General features: G+C 37.2%; 1 pseudogene; it reads left to right on the top strand.

Moving 5' to 3' along the window:
* The first annotated feature begins 14,311 nt into the window (after window positions 1-14,311).
* Window positions 14,312-16,236, top strand: LOC124983500 (heat shock cognate 71 kDa protein-like; annotated as a pseudogene).
* The last annotated feature ends 3,423 nt before the right edge of the window (window positions 16,237-19,659 follow it).

Raw genomic sequence — 19,659 nt, 5'->3', positions numbered from 1 at the left:
TTTCACTACTAGAGGAGTAGATACCTGACCAATATGAGAAAACAAGGGAAGAAAATGTCCCAAACAAACCTAGATGCTACATCAATAAAATCCAATGACAGCATAGCAGAAGAAATGTCAGAGAGGGAGTTCAGAATGTACAAAATTAAAATGATCAGAGAAGCAAACAATGAGATAAAAGAGCAAATGCAGGCATTGAATGATCGTACCACTCAACAGTTAAAAGAGCAAATGCAGGAAGCAAAAGATCATTTCAATAAAGAGTTAGAGATACTCAAGAGAAAACCAGACAGAAATCCTTGAAATGAAGGAAACAATAAACCAAATTAAAAACTCCATAGAAAGGATAACCAATAGGATAGAACACCTGGAAGATAAAATGTCAGACATTGAAGACAAAATATTTAATCTTGAAAACAAAGTTGACCAAACAGAGAAGATGGTAAGAAATCATGAACAGAATCTACAAGAATTATGGGATATCATGAAAAGGCCAAATTTAAGGATTATTGGGATTGAGAAAGGCTTAGAGAAACAAACCAAAGGAATTAATAATCTATTCAAAGAAATAATATCAGAAAATTTCCCAAATCTGAAGAATGAAATGGAAAATCAAGTATAAGAGGCTTATAGGACTCCAAATATCCAAAATAAAATAGACCCACACCAAGGCACATTATAATGAAAATACCTAACATACAAAATAAAGACAGACTTTTAAAGGCTTCAAGAGAAAAGAATTAAATTACATTCAGTAGGAAACCAATAAGGATATCAGCAGATTTTTCAATTCAGACCCTAAAAGCTAAAAGGGCCTGGAAAACATTTTTCAAGTGCTGAAAGAAAACGGATGCCAACTAAGAATCTTATACCCAGCAAAACTTACATTCAGATTTGACAACAAAATAAAATCTTTCCATGATAAACAAAAGCTAAAAGAATTTACAAAAAGAAAGCTGGCACTACAAAATACTCTCAGCAAAATATTCCATGAGGAAGAGATGAAATACAATGATGAAAATCAGCAAAGGGAGGAACTACCCTAAAGGAATAGTCAAATAAAGGAGAAACCAAGTCTTGTCAAAAAACAAAAATGAGTCAAATGACCGGGAATACAAATCATATCTCAATAATAATGTTAATGGCCTGAAATCATCAATCAAAAGACATAGACTGGCAGATTGGATTAAAAAGAAAGATCCACGAATATGCTGCCTGCAAGAGACTCATCTCATAGAAAGAGATACCCAAAGACTAAAGGTGAAAGGATGGGAAAAAACTTACCATGCACATGGACATAGCAAAAAAGTCCGGAGTATCCATCCTCATAACAGATAATGTGAACTTCAAGACAAAATTAGTCAGAAGGGATAAAGAAAGACATTTCATACTGCTTAAGGGAAACATAAATCAGCAAGACATAACAATCATAAACATCTATGCCCCAAATAGTGGCTCATCCATGTACGTCAAACAAATCCTTCTCAATTCCAGAAACCAAATAGACCACAACACAATAAAACGAGGCGATTTTAACACACCTCTCACCACTGGACGGATCTTCCAAACAAAAATTGAACAAAGAAACCATAGATCTCAATAGCACAATCAATAATTTAGACTTAACAGACATATATAAATATACCATCCAACAAAGAGCGAATACACTTTCTTCTCAGGAGCACATGGATCTTTCTCTAAAACAGACCATATTCCATACCACAAGGCTAATGTTAGCAAATACAAGAAGAAAGAGATACTACCTTGTATTCTATCACATCATAATGGATTGAAATTAGAAATAAATGACAGAATAAAACACAGAAACTACTCCAACACCTGGAGATTAAATAATATGCGATTGAATGATGAATGGATAACAGAAGACATCATGAGGGAAATAAAAAAATTCTTAGAGGTAAATGAGAACAAAGATATGTCATATCAAAATCTCTGGGATGCTATGAAAGCAGTAGGAGGAGGAAAGTTTATTTCATGGAGCTCATTCAATAAAAGAAGAAAAAACAAATAAATGACATAACACTAGAGCTCAAAGCCCTAGAAAAAGAAGAACAGAGCAACACCAAAAGTAGTAGAAGACAGGAAATAGTTAAAATCAGAGATGAAATCAATGGAACTTAAACAAAAGAAACAAACAAAAAAAATTGACAAAATAGTTGGTTCTTTGAAAAAATAAACAAAATTGATAAACCCTTAGCCACACTGACAAAGAGGAGGAGAGGGAAAACTCAAATTACTAAAATTTGGAATGAACAAGGAAATATCTAACAGACACGAGTGAAATACAAAACATAATTAGAAGCTATTTTGAAAATCTATACTCAAACAAAATAGAAAATCTCAAAGACATTGACAGGTTTCTAGACACAATATGAATTACCTAAACTCAGCCAGGAGGACATATACAATTTAAATAGATCAATTTCAAATAATGAAATAGAAGAAGTCATCAAAAGCCAACCAACAAAGAAAAGTCCAGGACCAGATGGGTTCTCAACCGAGTTCTACAAAACCTTTAAAAAAGAGCTCATTCAATACTCCTCAAAGTATTCCATGAAATAGAAGAGGAGGGAACCCTCCCAAACTCATTCTATGAAGCCAATATTGCCCTGATATATACACCAGACAGAGACACATCGAGGAAAGAAAATTTCAGATCAATATCCTTAATGAACATCGACACAAAAATTCCAACAAAATTTTAACAAATCACGTACAAAAATATATTAAAAAGAGTGCACCACGATCAAGTGGATTTTATCCTAGGGATGCAAGGTTGATTCAACATCCGGAAATCAATAAAAGTAATTCACCATATCAACAGACTTAAAGTCAAGAATCACATGATTATTTCAATAGATGCAGAAAAAGCATTTGATAAAATACAGTATCCCTTTATGCTCAAAACACTAGAAAAAATAGGGATAGTGGGAACATTCCTTAACATTGTAAAGACCATCTATGCTAAGCCCATGGCCAATATCATTCTAAATGGTGAAAAACTGAAAGCATTCTCCCTAAAAACTGGAACAAGGCAGGGATGCCCTCTTTCACCACTTCTATCCAACATTGTCCTCAAAACTCTAGCCAGAACAATTAGACAGACCAAGGAAATTAAAGGGACATGAATGGGAAAAGAAGAACTCAAACTATCCCTATTTGCTGATGATATGATTATATATTTAGAGGAACCTGGAAATTCCACCAGAAAACTTTTAGAACTCTTAAGTGAATTCAGTAAAGTAGCAGGTTACAAGATCAATGCTCATAAATCTGTTGCATTTTTATTCATAAGTGATGAATCCTCAGAAAGAGTACTTAGGAAAACTACCCCATTCACAATAGCCTAGAAAAAAAAATTACTTTAGAATCCATCTAACAAAAGAGGTGAAAGACCTCTACAATAAGAACTACAAAACCCTAAAGAAAGAAATTTAAGAAAAACCTTAAAAGATGAAAAGATCTCCCATGTTCTTGAATAGGCAGAATTAATATTTTCAAAATGGCCATACTACCAAAAGTGCTATACAGATTCAATGCAATTCCAATTAAAATCCCGATGATGTACTTCACAAAAATAGAGCAAGCAATCATGAAATTCATCTGGAAGAATAAAAAACTCAGAATAGCTAAAGCAATCCTTTGCAGGAAGAGTGAAGCAGAGGTATCCCAATACCAGAACTTCAACAAGACTACAAAGCAATAGTAACAAAAACAGCATAGTATTGGCACCAAAATAGACAGGTAGATCAATGGTACAGAATAGAGGACACGGACACAAACCCAAATAAATACAATTTTCTCATACTAGACAAAGGTGCCAAAAATATGCAAAGGAGAAATGATAACCTCTTCAACAAATGGTGCTGGGAAAACTGGAAATCCATATGCAGCAGAATGAAACTAAACCCCTCTCTCTCACCCTACACAAAACTCAACTCACAATGGATCAAGGATCTCGGAATCAGACCAGAGACCCTTCATCTTATAGAAGAAAAAGTAGGTCCAAATCTTCAACATGTTGGCTTAGGATCAAACTTCCTTAACAGAACTCCCAAAGCACAAGAAATAAAAGCAAGAATCAATAACTGGGATAGATTCAAGCTAAAAAGCTTTCTCTCAGCAAAGGAAACTATCAGCAAGGTGAAGAGAGAGCCTACAGAGTGAGAGAAAATCTTTGCCACTCATATCAGATAGAGCACTAATTTCCAGAATATATAAAGAACTCAACAAACTCTACACCAAGAATATAAATAACACAATCAACAAATGGGCTAAAGAAATGAACAGACACTTCACAGAAGAAATCTACAATCAACAGATATGTGAAAAAATGTTCAACATCTCTAGTAATAAGAGAAATGCAAATCAAAACCACCCTAAGATTCCATCTCACCCCAATTAGAATGGCAATCATCAAGAATACAAGCAACAAAAGATGTTGGTGAGGATGTGGGGCAAATGGTACACTTATACATTGCTGGTGGGGTTGCAAATTAGTGCAACCACTCTGGAATATAGTGTGGAGATTCCTTAGAAAACTTGGAATGGAACCACCATTTGACCCAGCTATCCCACTCCTTGGCCTATACCCAAAGGACTTAAAATCAGTATACTACAGAGATATAGCCACATCAATGTTCATAGCTGCTCAATTCACAATAGTCCGATTGTGGAACCAACCTAGATGATCCTCAATTGATGAATGGATAAAGAAACTGTGGTATATATATACCAGGGAATATTACTCAGCCATAAAATAATAAAATTATGGCATTTGCAGGCAAATGGGTGAAATTGGAGAATAGCATGCTGAGTTAAGCCAATCTCAAAAAACCAAAGGACAAATGATCTCGCTGATAAGCGGATGATGACACATAATAGGGTGTGGGAGGGGGGCAAGAATGGAGGAAGGAGGGACTGTATAGAGGGAACAGAGGGGTGGGAGGGGTTTGGGGAAAGGGAAGAAAATAACAGAATGAGTCAAAAACTATTATCCTATGTAAATGTATGATTACACAAATGGTAGACCTCTACTTCATGTACCAGCAGAGAAACAAGATGTATCCGATTTGTTTACAATAAAAATAAATAAAAAAAAGGAAAAAAGAAAGAAAAACAACCAGGACTAGGAGTGGTAGGGCAGAGCCTAAGTGTGACATGGGCCCAGGAGCAGGAATCACCAGTACGGATTTGATAGAGGAGGTGGATCCTGAGATTTAGAGAACAGAAGGATGAAGAAATGTCTTCATAGGTGGGAGTGGGTTGAATTCTAAGAGGTATCACATTCAAACTGGCTTTAGAAAGTTAAATTTGGCATTGATAGTAAGCATAGAATTGAGGGAATGATACTTGAGTGAAAATCAACTATGAATTTCTCAAAAGGGGGATGTGAGAGCCAGGATGATGGTACATAGATGGAAAAGTAGAGGTAAAAACACTAAATGGAAGCTACTTTTAATCTCTTTTATTAGAATTAGAAGTTTACTTGCTTCAATCAAAGAATCACAGTCATGGTCAGAGTTGCAATGGATTCTAGAACTCATTTCATCTAACTGGTCCATTTTACAGGGAGAAAAATCGGGATTTGTATTAAGAAAGCATTTAAAACAAAAGTGCACTATTCATTTACTTATGTCTTTTATTAGAAAATTCTGCAAGAAATAGATGGCTTTCTAAGAAAAATGAATTGAAGATAAAAGAATGAAATACAAATAAAAAAATGAAATGAAATTTTAAATGATGACCAATAATTATTTTAGAAAAGATGCCAACTCCAGGTAGTTTTATGGATTAATTATTTCAAGTTTTAAAAAATATATGCTACCTCTATTACATGATCTATTTAGTATGAAACAAAAAGGGAGGTACCAAATAATTTAAAGAATTTTATAAAATCCAATTGCAAAATCTGACAAATATTGAACTTTAAATAGGATCCAATCTTACTTATGTATATAAATCTGGTTTTTCTTAATAAACATTAAAAAGCAAGCCCATTGTAATATGCTGATTTTAAGTCCTTTGGCTATAAACCAAGGAGTGGAATAGAGGACTTAAAATCAGCACATTACAGTGATGCAGTCACATCAATGTTTATAGCAGCTCAACTCAAATAGCTAACCTAGGTGCCCTTGGACAGACGAGTGGAGAAAAAAATGTGGTATATATATTTACTTCGGACTATTACTCAGCCTTAAAGAAGAATTAAATTATGGCATTTGCGGGTAAATGGATGAAGCTGGAGAATATCAAGCTAAGTCAAATAAGCCAATCCCCAAAAACTAAAGGCCAAATGTTTTCTCTGATATGCAGATGCTAATTCACAGTAAGGTGGGCCAGCTAAGGAAGAATAGAGTTACATTAGATTAGCAAGAGGGGAGTGTAGGGAGGGGAGGAAATAGGGGGTAGGAAGGATGGTAGAATGAATCAGATATTATTATTCTATATACATTTATAACTATATGACTGGTGGGATTCTACATCATGTACAATCAGAGGAATGAGAAATTATACTCCATCTATATATGATGTATCAGAATGCATTCTACTATCATATATAACTAATTAGAAGAAATAAAAAAAATCAAGCCCAGAAATGTATTGTAAGACTACATTAAAACTAAGTAAGATATATTCCACTAATATACTAGTGGTTCAAAATCTATTAATTTAATTCAAATAGTATTAGATCAAACCCATAAAAGCATGACGTTTATAAGACATGCCTAAAAAATATGTGGTAAAAGCACCCCTAATTAAATTTTAATAAAAACTTTCATACTTAAAGGAGGAATACAATTTCCTTTTTTAGTTTTGCAATTTTGGTGACCAAAGTCAAGACCTTCTGCATGCTCTGCAAGTGTTCTACCATTGACCTATATCCCCAGCCCAAAGTTCACCTTTTTAACATGATAAATTTTGGCTGCTATTACTAGTACTAATCTGCATTATTCTGTCAGTTTTAGACAATGAGGTAATATAGGATAAAAATAAAGTTTAGTTATTAGGGAAAAAAACCCAAATTTTAGAAATAGGAATCTAGTAAACCATAAGCCTAGTAAGTGTAAGTAAAATATTTCTTATACACCTAATAAAAGGAAGAAAAGTTCTGATATTCCTGTTAGAAAATATAAGCAAATGATTATAGTCATGTTTACATAAATGGACAATTAAATAAAATCAAAATAATCTAGTAACAATTATAATTACTAATGTATTGAAATTATTACTCCATATGCCTTATGCCAAGTGTTTTTATATATATTATTTTATTTAGTACTACTCTGCTGTAAATATGCTAGTGTTATTAATTCAATTAAGAAGAAAAAAAATTAGACTTCAGAAGATTGATTTGCCCGAGTTTACTTTATCAGTACAATAAAGGTAGAGAAATAAGAAAATAACGTCAAAACTTTATTGATTGGCCTCAAAGAAAGCCTGAATCAACTGAGGCATATACATTATCTGTAAATCAGAAGATTAATATCAAAAGATATTAGTTTTCCCAATGTTCATGTACATGTTAAATTCTAAAGTTTATTGACAATCATAAGGGAGCATAAACTCCAAACGTTTACAGAGGAGGCAAATGAAGCAGTCTGAGAAGCAGCTTCAATCATGAATATTTGGATGTAAAATATAAGCCACCGATGCTGTGAAAGAGCACTGAACCAGGGAGACCCTTTATCATGCTTATGCATGTGAGAAGGCAGGATGCAATGATTTCTGTGAGGCATTATTTCTTATAGAAACTTTATTTGCAGCCCTGCATCCTTTGCAGGCTTTTCTTTCATCATACCTTCACAGTCGCTTTGAAGAAAGGATGCTGTTGGTTCATCAAGGAAGGCATTTTTCATCATTTTTTTTCATTACTTGGATTAAATAACTTTCTTCAGTGGGGTGCTCCATAGAGTCTTAGGTATAGTTGTGAATTTCCCTGACTCCAAGTATTTTCCATAAGCTTAATTTCAGGGATATCTCTCTATGTTTCTATATATGTATGTATGTGTGTATGTATGTTTGAATCTATCTAGTCTATCTATCTTCATCCATTTGTATTTCTATAATGGAATACCACAGATTCCCTAAGTGATAAATAAAGGTTTACCTAGCTCCAGGTTCTAGAGACTGTGAAGTCTAGTATCAAGCCGCTGGCATCTGGTGAGAGCCTTCTAGCCGAATCACAAGATCACAAAGCAGAAGGAATCACATAGTGGCACAGAGAAGCACACTAACTCAGGTCTTGCTAGTTATAAAGTCACTATTGCCATCATGCAGATCCCACCTCATTTAACCTTAATAACTTCTGAAAGGCCCCGCCTCCAAATACCATTAACATATGGATTTCGGGACTAAGTTTCCCCATGTGAACTTTTGGGAAACACACGCAAATTGTAACAGCTTCTGTGTGCTGGATGCTCACTTAGGCTTGAGGAGAGCTCTCTCTCAACTCATACTTCCTTTATGGATGACCATAAAATCTTGTTCCCCTCTCTCATGGTCACACAGGGAGACTCCATTTCCCAGACTTCCTTGTTTAAGTGGGGTCATGTGAAGTGAGATATGAGCAGAAGTGCTACCTGTTCTTGAAGGCTGACGTCACTGAAGCTCTTTCTGTCTCTACTAGTTAGTCATATACAACACGCTGACTTTGGAAGTTGACTGCTCAGTACAGAGGGAGACTGAATCCCTGAACCACTGCTTGTGTTGGTGGGCTTTCCATCAGCATAACAAATACCTACAAAAATCAGTTTAAAAGGAGAGATGATTCATGTGGCTTTACAATTTCAGATGAGTCAGTCCATTTGGCCACACTACTTGGCAGTGTATCTGGCACAGAGCATGTGATGAAGAAACTGTTCATCTCATGGTGGTCAGGAAGTCCAGAGAGAGAGAAGAAAGGGCAGGGATTCCAGTCCTCTAGGCCCCGCCTCCTATAAGTTCCACCACCTCTCAATAGCCCCACAAGCCCAGGACCAAGCCTTTAACACATGGGCCTTTGAGGGACACTTACAAACCATAGGTGTCCTTAAAAGAGGAACCAGGAATGCCTGATTTGAAGTTGATACTTGTGTTAAATCACTGAGTTTGGGGGTATCTGTTAAAACAGATAGTATTGCCCGGAAAGAGTTCTACCTAGTGTAGCTTAGGCATAGATGCCAGGGAGTAGACAATAAGATTCAGACTGTCCAGTCTCATACCAGAGCCACAGTTTTCCACCACAACAGAGAAATTCTCCAGATAGTTGGTCATGTAAGGATCAAGAAAGATCCTACTTACCCTGGCTATTGTCATAGATTACTACAGCATTCATTTCTAATTTTTAGTAGTCATGTTACCAATGCTCTGTGGATCCTTTTGATTAGTTTTTATTCTGGTGTGTGAAAGAAAGAAAAGCTCAATCTCCTTTTATAAGAGAGAGGAGAGAACCTGGTGCCGTGACACACACCTGTAATCCCAGTGGCTCAGGAGACTGAAGCAGGAGGATCTCAAGTTCAAAGCCAGCCTCTGTAACTTAGCAAAGCCCGAAGCAACTCAGTGAGAACCTGTCTCTAAAATATAAAAAAGGGCTGGTGATGTGGCTCAGTGGTTAAGCACCCCTGGGTTCAATCCCTGGTAAAAGAGAGAGAGAGAGAGAGAGAAGAGATCCCTGATAATTGAAGGAAAGGATATTATGAAATGAGATATAACATCTGCAGGCTTCAGTTAAGCTGATATGTGGGCCCCTTGAATGTACTTCTCCTGTCCCTGCTACCTAGTTGAGCCCAGAGTTTTCTTTTTCTTATTGATTGCAGGCCAGATTGTTGATGTCTTGGTGATATTTTTGACTTGGTCCAAAATTATGTTTTAGTTATACATTTTTCTAGATTTTTTTGTATGTGGTGTTTTTGTGTGATGCATACTGTAATAAATGTTGTTCAAGTATTATCACATCCTATACTCAAAAAGATCTTGCAATATGATCCCAGTATCACATGCATTTTTTGACTGAGATTATGTTAAACTCAGTACTAGTGGCCAGTCTCTCAAATAGGAACTAGATAGGAAAATAATTTAAAAATCTAGCATTCTTTGGCCTAGATTGGAAAACATTTTAGTGAACAAGAGATGGAGATATATAGAAAGGAGGAATGGTATTAGTGTTGATAATGGAGGCATGCTTTCTACCAACCCAAAATTGTTCTGTATTGACATTGTTATTTTTAATCTTTAATGTGGTTTGCTGGTCTATTTCTCTGGTTATGAGATATGTTAATTAGCTTTCATATACTGTAAAACAACACCTGAGATAATCAGTTTAAAAGGAGGAGACATTTATTGTGACTCACAGTGTTCCAGGTTCCAGTCTGTACCCATGAGGAAACTTTCTTTGCCAAGAAGCAAAGAGAGAGAAGAGACAAGTGTCCCACGATCCCTTTGAGAGCATGCCCCTGTGACCTTAAGCCTTTCAGTAGGCCTCACTTCTTAAAGATTCCACTGCCTTCCAATATTTCCAAGCTGAGGACCAAGCCTTTTTTCCAAGCTGTGGGCCTTTGGAGCACATTCATATCCAATCTAAAACATAAAGAATCACACAGTGAGAAAGGACCTTTGTGCTTTCTAAGTGTTCCAAGGTGGGAAGGGGGAATTAACTTGTTTCCACCAATCCAAGAGATTACAGTATAAATAGAGAGTTCATTTCATAAATATGCAAATTAACAGATACACATACTAAACAGGGCAGCTGACAGGTGCATCCTTGGATGTGAGTGAGATTCCCTTTTTAGGTACACAGCTGGAAGACCAATTAAAATACCTGGGTATCAGCTTATTTCTCATGACCCTAAGGCATTCTTCTCCATGGGACACCAGAATTGAGTGGAGCCTCTGCCTGTTTTCAGTCCTGTTCCTTTATCTTCAAAAGAGATAAAATGCATTAGCAACTACAGTCTCTCCCTGCACTGGGGCTTCTCCTATCTGCACCCCAGACCAAAGTTTACTTTTTGGAATTCTAATTCCCCAAACTTAGTGCTCTACCACCAGCCCTTTCTACTTCCTGACTTTTCATTTTGAGAAAATATACTGTGATAACCTTAAAGTTTTTCTTGCTGCAAATCTTGGATACTTTGTTCAAAAAGTGGAGGATGAACAATCTTCCACCTTAGAGTTCTTCAAGAAAGAAGGTGTGTCTCTTTCATGTGTGTGTCAGCATTTGCTATCAATCATAAGTCTCTTTTTGTCACTGTTGCCTTGCAAACATTGGGAAATGTCATACTGTTGCAGTGACTAGTTTGTGTGTGTGTGTGTGTATGTGCATGTGTGTGCATGAGATATAACACTATCTTTTTTTATAGCAATATTTTCCCCTCTGCAGATATTCATAAAGATTTGTGGGGTGGTTGAGAATAGACGATCTTAACACAGAAAATTAAAACTTCTTTTTGAAAGAGGCTTAAAATATATGATACCTTTAAACATAAATCATATTAATGAATTTAAAGCCCTTATGACATTATATATTTGATATTCTTACCCCTTGGTCTAAAACTTTTAAATCCTATTTAAATAGGGAAATGGTTTGCTAGTATTCAAGGACATGCTTACCATGGCCAAAATATCTGGCCCCTTATTGAGAGCACTTTGAAAAGTTCTAGACGCCTAGGCCTTAATGGATATTGTCACATTGGATGACAGGAAGCATTCTCCTGAAAGACTCCAGGAACTCCTTTCAGAGATGGGACGAATCAAGGTTAATTTACATTTCTGAACCTATTCTTTGCATTATTGTATGCTGACATGATTGAGTTCCAAAGAGACAACCAACATAATGTAGTAAAGCACAACTTTAATGCTATTAAAAGCCAGGAATAGCCATGATTAATTACCACTGAAGCTGAAGGGAAGAAGGGAGGACTCTCAGAGTCAGTTTAATTAATCACTTGGTTTAGAATTAATACAATCCCTCTAAACTTTTTGAGAAAGAATCTTGGATAAAGAATAAATGGTGTTTACTATTCAGGAAATTGACATAAGCTCTTAATCTAAAGAATATCTGAGGTGTCTTCGAGTTATATGCTTTTATTTTTCTTTGATTTAAAAAAAGTAAACAAAATTACTTCTACTCTGGTTTTGATAAAATAGATGGTAATGCAATCCGAGGGTTTCAAGAAGCCTTTGCAAAGAGGTGGCCACCTCATTTAGGCTACGCACACCTTATGTGGCATGTGTGTGCTAATGATAAGAAATCAGAATCCTACTGAAGTGGGCCACACTAAGAGCACTGGATATAAGAGAAAAGTTGGTAGTTATACAGAGCATTTAATCAATGGGCACAACCAAATCAGAGAGCTCCAACTTGTAACTGTTCAGCCTGAATAATCTGCTCAGACAGCTGGCACTTGAGATTAACTGCATGGTTGAAAACTCCTGTATTACGAGGTGGAAAGGAGCACCCATCAAGTTTCAGATTATTGAGGGAAATAGTGACGTACATTTGGGGCAGATTTTATTTCTCTAAAGTGAACTGAATGAAGCGAACACTGTGCAAAGCTCTAGCTATCCGTCGACTACTTCATATGTCTTTCCACTGAAGCCTCCCCACCTTGTGCTCAAGGAAGAATAATATCAACAAACACCACCACAGCAGCAAGTGCTTGTTAATAGCTTTGTGTGGATCAGACATGGCATTTTCATGCATTATCTCATTTAACTATGTAAGTTGTCACAACAACCCCTTGCAATACTACAGCTGGGAATGGGTAGAACCAGAATTTGAATCTGGTTAATCTGACCTCAGGAAAGATCACTGAAAGTAAAATAATATCATTTTACAGAGCCATTTGGATCATAGTAAGCATCAATGATTCCTTAATCCAAAGTATAAACATTATATGAAAATGTAATCAACATTTACAATCATAGGTGGGTCATTATCTTTTTTTCTCTGAGATCCCCCCAAACCAAGTTCAGATACTGGTATTATTAATGCAGGAGACCTCCTCTCAAATATTCCTTCAAAAACAGAGGCTCTCAATCCACCTTTGCTAAAGAAGCATCTTTGAAGTTGATGTGCCAAAACGAAAATTTGTCTGATTACCTTGCTGTAGGCATCATTCATGTGATCAAACAGCGGAAGAGTATGAATGCTCAGTATGATGTGTATGCATTGATCATTGGTAAGTGGAGGAAGTGTTTAAAAGGGGCACAAAGGATAAGAGAAATTTTCTAAGATGAAACCAAAGTTAAAACAGAATATGATAGCACTTTATACAGAGGTTGGTTTCTAATGTCATATCATAAAACAAAAGTAACATCCATTGAACATTACCAGTAAAAAAAAGAAAATAAAAAAAGTCAAAACATTACCAGTAAAAAATAGCATGTGGGAAACTATACATTTCCCAAGTTCCATACAGGAGCATTGAATGAGACAGCTCTGTCTTCATATGGGCTCAGATGAAGGAGTCACTTTATGCTTGGGAATATGTTTTCTGGTGTGTGCCTCTATACACCAAATGACACTGCATGTGGCTAAACACTCATTTTTTGCCCCCAGCCTTAATGTAAATAAATGCTTATTAAGGGGGCTATTTTAGCTCCACTACTTGAATTCGCCTCTTTTCCTCTGTTTTCTCTTAGCTTTCTTTCATGGCTACAGGTTCTTAACCAAATTCATTAAAGTTAAAAGTGCATATGAAGTAAATTCACTCCACCATGATGATTTCTAATGACACAAGCTAAAGCTAACTGATGGTTGAACTACAGCCTTGAGTTGGTAAATGGTTAGACTGAATTGGAAAGGTGAGATGATGGTTCTGTTCTGTGCCTCTTACTGCATTCATTTACTTAGGAGAATAACTTCACCACTCTATTGTTTGAGCTGGAATTGTTTCAAAATGATGGTAGCAATGTCAATAATGATCATGTTATCAAAGATGATAGGTAATGATAATAGCAATCAGAAGAAAGAGGAGGAAGAGGAAGGGGATGAGAAGAATTAATATTGTAATATTTAAAGAATTTTACCATGTGTCAAGCACTGCACTAAGTGTTTCTCTTGGATTATATCCTATAACTACCACAAGAAGCTGTGCTGTTTTTTAACATTTTCAATTTGAAAATTGGGAAGTAACTTGCCAATTAGTAAGTTACCTGAACTAGCAGAATGATATATCCAGCATTTAAATCCATGCAGTTTGATGCTGGAGCCTGTGGTAAAAATCAGCATGGTACTCATTGAACGGGGTGGCAGCTTTTGAGATTTGCATGGTCTCTTCGCAAGTAGATTCTGGCCTACACATACGGAACCATGTCTAGGGAACCTGCAGTTGGCATTGATCTCGGCACCACCTACTCTTGTGTGGGTGTATTCCAACATGGAAAAGTGGAGATAATTGCCAATGATCAGGGGAACTGAACTACCCCAAACTATGTCGCCTTCGCTGACACTGAACGATTGATTGGTGATGCTTCAAAGAATCAGGTTGCAATGAACCCCACCAACACAGTTTTTGATGCCAAACGTCTGATAGGACGTAGATTTGATGATGCTGTTGTCCAGTCTGATGTGAAGCACTGGTCCTTTATGGTGGCAATGATGCAGGCAGGCCCAAAGTTCAAGTAGAATACAAGGGAGAGACAGAAAGTTTCTATTCAGAGGAGATGTCTTCGATGGTTCTGACAAAGATGAAGGAAATTGCAGAATTCTACCTTGGGAAGACTATTACCAATGCTGTGGTCACAGTGCCAGCTTACTTCAATGACTCTCAGTGTCAGGCAACCAAAGATGCTGGAACCATTGCTTAGGATAATCAATGAGCCAACTACTGCTGCTATTGCCTATGGTTTAGATAAAAAGGTTGGAGCTGAAAGAAATGTGCTGATTTTTTATTTAGGAGGTGTCACTTTTGATGTGTCAATCCTCACTATTGAGGATGGAATCTTTGAGGTCAAATCCACAGCTGGAGACACCCACTTAGTTGGAGAAGACTTTGACAGCCATATGGTCAATCATTTTATGGCTGAGTTCAAGCGCAAGAATAAGAAGGACATCAGTGAGAACAAAAGAGCCCTCTGACATCTCCATACTGCAAGTGAAAGAGCTAACTAAGCACACTCTCTCTTCCAGCACTCAGGACAGTATTGAGAATGATTCTCTCTATGAAGGAGTTGACTTCTATACCTCCATTACATGTGCTTGATTTGAAGAGTTGAATGCTGACCTGTTCTGTGGCACTCTTGATTCTGTGGAAAAAGTTCTTTGAGATGCCAAACTAGACAAGTCACAGATCCATGATATCGTATTGGTGGGTAGTTCTACTCATATCCCCAAGATTCAGAAGCTTCTGCAGGACTTCTTCAATGGCAAAGAACTGAATAAGATCATCAACCCTGATGAAGCTGTTGCTTATGGTGCAGCTGTCCAGACAGTCATTTAATCTGGAAATAAATCTGAAAATGTTCAAGATTTGCTGCTCTTGGATGTCACTCTTCTTTCCCTTGGTATTGAAACTGCTGGTGGAGTCATGACTGTCCTCATCAAGTATAATAGCACCATTCCTACCAAGCAGATGCAGACCTTCACAACTTACTCTGACAACCAGCCTGGTGTGCTCATTCAGGTATATGAAGGTGAGTGCCATGACCAAGGATAACAACCTGCTTGGCAAGTTTGAACTTACAGGCATACCTCCTGCACCCTGTGGTCTTCCTCAGATTGAAGTCACTTTTGATATTGATGCCAATGGCATCCTCAGTGTCTCTGCTGTAGACAAAAGTACAGGAAACGAGAAGATTACCATCACTAATGACAAAGGTCATTCGAGCAAGGAAGACATAGAGCACATGGTCCAGGAAGCTGAAAAGTACAAAGTTAAGATGAAAAGCAGAGGGACAAGGTGTCATCTAAGAACTCACTTCAGTCCTATGCATTCAACATGAAAGCAACTGTTGAAGATGAGAAACTTCAAGTAAAGATAAATGATGAGGACAAACAGAAGATTCTTGACAAATGTAATGAAATCATCAACTAGCTGGATAAGAATCAGACTGCAGAGAAAGAAAAATTTGAATATCAGCAAAAAAGAGCTGGAGAAAGTCTGCAACCCCATCATTACCAAGCTGTACCAGAGTGTAGGAGGCATACCAGAAAGAATGCCTGGGGGCTTCCCTGGTGGGGGAGCTCCTCCCTCTGTTGGTGCTTCCTCTGGACCCACCATTGAAGAGGTTGATTAAGCCAGTCTAACTATAGATGTAGCATTATTCCACAGTAAAATATGCAAGGACCCAAATTTGTAGCAAATTCTGTGGCAGTTTTAATGTTGATGCTATAATAAATTACTGGGCATTCCTAATACTTGAATATGGAACATGTACACAGGGAAAAGGAAATAACATTGCACTTTATAAACGCTGTCTTGTAAGTGGAAAATGCAATGTCTTAAATAAAACTGTATTTAAAATTGGCACCATAAAGAAAATCAGCATGGTGTGTGTCGATGTCATTGCCCAGCTCCTTCCACCACTTTAGTGTCTATTGGTCACCAAGTCTGGTAAATTTTGCCCCCTGTAAATTCATTTCTTCTTGTCACACCTCTGCTAGTAATGCTAGGTTCAGCCTTTCCTCCTGGGCTGTAACAATTTGTATCTGCCAAACTGGCTTCTTTCCATCTCGTCTTCACTTTCTCAACCCATTCTGTCAACCCAGGGCTGTCAGAGTGATATCACTGAAAACCAAATGCCTCCTTATTGTCCCCATTTTGAACCTGCTCTAGGACTCCTCACTGCAGAGGTATCACCAAATACTTCAATGGGGCGTACAGAAGCTCTATCATCTTGCTCCTGTCTTCCTTTCTAATCTCGGCTTCTGCTAACCACACCTACTCCTGGCTCAAGCATATCAAATGACTTTCCTTGTATATTGTATCATTGAATATTCTGCCTGGGGCTTAACTTTTCTTCCCAGCTCCCATACTCAGCTTCCTTCTTTTCTTGGAAAACTCTATCCTTCAGTTCTAACTTACATGTCACCTTCATTGAGATGTTGTCCCTGATCCCAGAGGTTTAACTGCTTATTCTTTGACAGGATGCAATGCCTAACTCTTGGGTAGTAGGTCACCTTTTGCATGTGGATTGCCTATGAGCTCCATAAGGACAGTGACTAACATGGATTAACATCCATGGTCCCCTATAAACTAGTCCCCACTCATAGTTGCAGCCTTATCTCACCATACTTAACCGATATGCATGCCATATTAAACTAAATCATATCATCCATATTCCTCATGATTTATTGCCTCTGTATAATTAACTCGTCAGGCCATTCTTTCCATCTGGATAGACTCCTCCAATCCTACCTACAAAAATCATCCCTTTATTTTCAAATCCAAAGCAAACATCACCACCTCCTCAAAATTTCCCCCATTCATAGATGGTCTCTTCTCATTAAAACTGTCATGGATAGCTCATCTTTCACTTTATCTCTCTGGCGTTTGATCAGAATTTTCCACTTTGTATCAAGCTTCCCTGTCCATGCCTTAGATTCCCTATCCTAAATCTGTTGTTTGAATTCTTTATCAGAAGTCAAATGTTAGTCATTTTTGTTTTGCCTTTACATCTAATACACCCGTCCTTACTTTCTTTCCTGCTGTCTCAAGCCCAGCCTGATATAATGAATGATTGAATGAACATTAGTGAGTAGTTTTGTTGCTCATATCACCATCACCCCATGTGTTCCCTGTTTGCCACCAGAAAGGGCCCACAGAAGAAACAGTGGGCTAATAAATAGTAAAATCTAGCAAAGGTACTGAAGGGTGTCCTTTGGTTTATGAATCTAGAGCTGGTTTGTATCAAGATTTATTTCTCTACAGTTTGAGTATATTGAACTGAAAGTTGATAAAGCTCTAGCTGGAGAATAGCAATCATCGAGCTTACATGTGCTCGTGTTTGGTAGGGCCTCTGCCAAGCATTTTTATGCATTTGATGATTCTTCACAGCAACCTAATAAAATAATACTATTGCTAATTTTACAGCTAAGAAAACTGGGTTATGGAGAGGTTATAAAGTTTATGCAGGATCACAAAGATAATAAGTGGGGCGTCTGTCAGTATGACATTTGAAATATGTACTTTATCCTTTTCTCCTATTTCCAACCTCCCAAATACCTGGAACTCCAAAATGATAATTGTCATACATATGCTAATGAGCTGACCAATGCCTGACAGGCCTCCTGGGCGCTGGTTACAAGAAAGACAAAGGCAGGAGTAGGTGAGGATCTGAAGCTCCACCACCCAAGCTCCAGGAAAGGGAGAGGGGCTAAAAGTTAAATAGGTCAATGATTTAATCAATCATGCTTCTATAATGAAACTTTTATAAAAACTCAAAAGAAAAGCATTTGAAGAGTTTCAGGATAACTGACACATGGAAGTTCCTGGAGAGTAGTTCATGCTTCATGTGGAGAAATGATATGGAAGCTCCACACTCTTTCCCTTATTTCTTGCCTCATCCATCTGTTCATCTGACATTCATCAGTATCTTCTGTAATAACCTTTATCATAAATCAGAAAACATAAATATTTTCATGAGTTCTATGAGCTGCCCTAGCAAATTAATTAAACCTGAAAAGGAAGTTAGAGGAAACTTGATTTATAGCCAGTTGGTCAGAAGCACAGGTAAAACAAACTGGGACTTGTGATTGGCATCCAAAGTGGGGAGGGAATAGTCTTAGGGACTAGCTCTATATCTGTGATATCTGACCTATAGATAGATAATGTCAGAACTGAATTAAATTAGAGGATACCCAGCTGTTGTCCACTGAAGAATTAGTAGCTTGCTTAATGATGGATAAAAATTCCCATATTTTTTAGGAGTACAGAAGTGATCTGTGTTGTGAGAATATAGTAGGAGAAACTGAGTTTATTTATTCTCATGTCACTAAAGAGAGTAAAGTCCACATGTGACTAATTCAATACTCCAACTCTTAATCACAAATTTCCCTCCTTCAGAAAGTCTCTTGACTTACCATACCAGAAAAGGGAAAGGAGTAGTGTCCCATTCTCTGGAGATTTATCTAATACAAGGTTTGGCAACTTTGACACTACAGACATGGACTAGATAATTATTTGTGGTGAGAATCTGTCTTGTGCAATTCAGAACACTTAGCAGTATTCTGGCCTTTACCCACTAGATGCCAGTAATACCCCTCCCCTCCATTACATTCCCAATTTTGGCAGCTAACAATGAATCCAGATATTGCAATGACACTGGTTCAGAATCACTTGTTTTAAAGGAAGAGGAAAGCCTCCATAGTTGTATATCATTTTAAATCCCAATTCAAATAATATGCCAAATGGAATATTGCAGGAATAACATTGCAACTTAGACTAGAACTGGGGTGTTTAACATTAATGATTGTCCAAGGAAAGTGTATCAGAACCTTGGACAGTGAACAGGGAAGCTGAAATAGTAATAAACTCCTCTCCCATGAGATACCAGGGAACAAAAATCTTCCTGGGGATCCTATATAATTCATGTGGAGCTGATTTCCAACATTTTTTACCCTGATAAAACCTAGTTACAATAGTCACTGAGAGTGATCTTTTAGAGGAAGAGCCATAAAAGAATACTTTGAAAAGAAATATTTGGAAAAGGAGACAGGCT

This window comes from Sciurus carolinensis, chromosome 4 (assembly GCF_902686445.1).
Source record: "Sciurus carolinensis chromosome 4, mSciCar1.2, whole genome shotgun sequence".
Taxonomy (NCBI): domain Eukaryota; kingdom Metazoa; phylum Chordata; class Mammalia; order Rodentia; family Sciuridae; genus Sciurus; species Sciurus carolinensis.
This window is presented reverse-complemented; position numbering and strand designations above follow the sequence as displayed.